The 3,474-nt window shown below is 39.8% G+C and overlaps 1 long non-coding RNA gene across 1 annotated transcript; it reads left to right on the top strand.

Moving 5' to 3' along the window:
- The first annotated feature begins 235 nt into the window (after positions 1–235).
- LOC117198026 (uncharacterized) lies at positions 236–2,593 on the top strand. Its single transcript, XR_004478942.2, has 2 exons — positions 236–661; positions 2,051–2,593. It is a non-coding gene; the product is annotated as an uncharacterized LOC117198026 (long non-coding RNA).
- The last annotated feature ends 881 nt before the right edge of the window (positions 2,594–3,474 follow it).

Here is a 3,474-nt window from a genome sequence, read left to right on the forward strand (position 1 = left end):
AAAGTCCTAATTGTCCAGTATAACTGCCAATTCTCCCCAGCTTGGCAGCTAAATGGAAAAGCAACGTGGCCTTGGGGACGATTTACAGTGGGGAACAAAGTTCTTTAGCTTTTAAGTTCAAAGGGCACCATCTGGGTATGAGAAAGGAAAATTTTTGAAAAGGAATGCAGTCAGGGAGAACAGGTTTTTCTTCCTAATTTGAGACGGAAGAGATAAAGGAGCCTGGAGCTGGCAACAAAAGTCGTTCAGTTCCCAAAACACTGGACCTGAGGTTACATTTTTACTTTCCTTCCTCAAAATGCGTGTGCTGCAGCTTTGTTTCTGAGGCCACCCAGAATCAGCAGTTTCGCAAAGGGTAACAGATTGAGGTTACTTCTCTGGGATTTGTCACAAAAAGGGAACAATTGAGTACCATGGACATTGACAGAAGAATTGATTAAACATTTTGGTTGAAGTGTTTATAGAAATGCTGTTGAGTAGTGGACTTAAATCTTCCTATTCTTCGTCACTTGTGAGTTAGTAACCCCAGGTCTTGCCTCAGCCCTACCCTTCCTGACCGTTCTTTCTTTTGGTTTTACAGGGTTTATAGGCTTCTGATACAGTGAATCCATCTTCAAGGGGCAGCACTTTGAGGCTTTTCTAGCCTTTGTAGCCAATCTCGGTAAGTTCCCCATTTTCTTTCAACTGCTCTCTTTTCTTTTCCAGCCCTGGCTGCTCGTCACCTACTATCTGCCTTTCTGTCTTTCCTGGCCCTTCTCTCCTTCACACCCCCATCCCCAGCGCATGCAGCCTCTGCAGCACACTGCCCTGGGTCGCACGTCTTTTTCCACGGAGTTCCCTGGCCATATGCAGGATGGGAGGGGTTATTTATTTCCTTTAGAAAGCTGTCATTTTGGGGATGAAAAGTGTGACTTCCAGGAGTGACCAGTTTAGCATCCTGCTAAGAGGAGTTCTCCTGCCCCAGAAAACAAACCCAAACGCTTTCTCTTACTTCCTGAGTTTCTACTTTTAAAGTGTGCCTGCAGCAGCCATCTTCAGAAGGATAGTGACCACTGCTGCTAGAATTGCAGAGGGAGATAGGAGCTTTTATATCAGTCGCCGTTGCTCCTGCAGCGTTGGCTACTGCGAGCAGAGCAAGTGGCGCTGGATGTGAGGGTCTTAAGTTCACGCAGGGCCAGCCCTTATGCAGATGTCACTTTGGACAACAAATCATTTGTCTCTGTCTCAATCCTTCATCTGCAAGATGGATTCTACTGCCCCTGAATTAGGATACAATGAGATGAAAGATATTCCAACTTTTTCAAGATAAAGATGCTTTTTTTTAAATGCAGAGTAGTGGTATTATTCTGCAGAGGCAGTCTGATAAAAATATCCACTATCTTTTATTAAAGACTAATAGACTCAAAATGTATATACTAGTTAGATTGGATTTCAAAGCAAATCTGTTTTAGAAGATAAGTAAAATCTGAAGTGTTTTTGACATCTTCATTCTGTACAAATTATTTAAACCAAACAATTTTTGTAAAACTGAGCAAATTGTGTTGATTATAAATCAGATTCTTCCTTTTACTTTGAGGGTAACAGTTGGGCAAATTAGAAGTCATTGTGTAAGGAAAGTGAACACAAAGAACAAAGGCTGTTGGATTCTTCGCTACTTAATGAGAGATCTTGTTTCGTTCCAGCCGTTAGGAAAACTCATCACTTCTTATATTTGCTTGTGACAATCAAATGCAAGAAAACACAGCTTTAAAGAAAAAAAAAATCTAAATAAATACTTTAGAGGAGATGCGGATCCTTTTACATTTCCTCAGATGAAAATACTGCAAAGTTGGTTAGAGGATATTTATTTCATTCAGGAAATCCCAGTCAAATCTTTCCTTCTATTCAAAAAATTGGAATTTCAAGAAAAAACATGTCTTCATGTCACAGTAATGTCCTACGTGGCCTACATTTCAAAATTAATAGATGATATGCATAATTTTTTCTATCTTGTTAAAAAACTAAGATCAAATCATAAGTTTGTTTCTCTTCAAATGTTGTGATGTGGCAGGAAAAGAGGAGACGATTTGGTCAGGGATTAAGGCGGAAAGATTGATGAAGTCCAGATAGTTGCAACATGAGACGGGAAGAGGGACAAGGTGACTGCGGAAAAAACCATCTCGAGTTTCTGCAGGAAAATTATGAAGAGTGGAAGGAAGCCTAATCTGCCTCAGAAATGCAAAGGCATCTCAAGTCTCCGCTAACTACGTTCCTGGGATGAAATGCAGAAGTATCACAGCTCTCACTTCACCCCCCACCACAAACACTCGCACGACTGCCGCGGAAATTTAAAGCTCTACGCGTAAGGACGTCAATATTTCAATTTAGAATTTTACACCTGATTAAAGACACAGCCTCCCCTCCCTTTCAGTTTGTTCCATGTACTGGTGGGTTTTGGTAAATATTTCTATCTTCTGCATAGGGTTATGAATAACTTAGAGGTCAGGGAAACCCTCTCCCCGCTTTTCCCACCTTTAATTGTTTCTCCGGCAAGACTTACTTATTGTGAGAGCTTAGTAAATACCCTTAATTAAAATTTAAGAAATGAAATGTATCCAGTTTACAAGGTGTTTGTTTACTGTACAAAAATTATAAACACAGGTTCACAACCTGTAGAATGATACTGATCATAGGGCCGACTAGGCAGAAGCATACACAGACAACTGAAAAACATGTAACGAAATTTCAGAAAAATAAATACTACTTTTAAAAGAAAAACCTCGCTCTGGGAAATACTAGAAGAAAATATTTGCTTATAGCAGAGACATGCAGTTTTCTCTATTTGCCCCCTGCTCTCTGGCCCCCAGGCCTTTCTCTGCCTTTCTTTGCGCTCTAGGAATACAGCTTCTATGAACATAAGTTTTTATTTCTCTGAGATAAATGCCCAAAAGTACAATTGCTGAGTTGTATGTTCAGTGCATGTTTTATTTTGTAGGACAGCCCCATTTTAACCTTTCCCATAGCTCTGTCAATATTCTCTTAATCCTTTGAGTTAGCCGTCTCTTTCCTGTTTGAACTGATACACGGAAATTGGAGAAGAATGAAATGCTGGAAATATAAGAAGTCTCTGATTTTGTAAAAGTTGTTTCACCATGTGATCTCTGCATGTAAGTATATAGGCCACCAATTTGTTAAAACTCACAGCTGTAAACATAGGTCAAGAAAGGTGAACAAAGAAAAATCATTGTCTTTCCCCACCTCTCACAAGAAATCCGAGATAACATCATCTTCTGAAATACATCAACCAAGGCTTAATTTGGCTCCGGTTATACCTCTTAGCTATTGTCTTCCATAGGTCATGTGGATTCTACACAGTGAAAAATAAAATAAAAACATCAAAAAGCTACAAAACTCAAATTAACAGTAAAGTGAGAATCACCCACCTATATGTGAATGTGTGGTATCATTTCCAGCATTGCCTAGCACAACTGCGTA

The sequence above is a fragment of the Orcinus orca genome, chromosome 18 (assembly GCF_937001465.1).
Source record: "Orcinus orca chromosome 18, mOrcOrc1.1, whole genome shotgun sequence".
NCBI lineage: Eukaryota > Metazoa > Chordata > Mammalia > Artiodactyla > Delphinidae > Orcinus > Orcinus orca.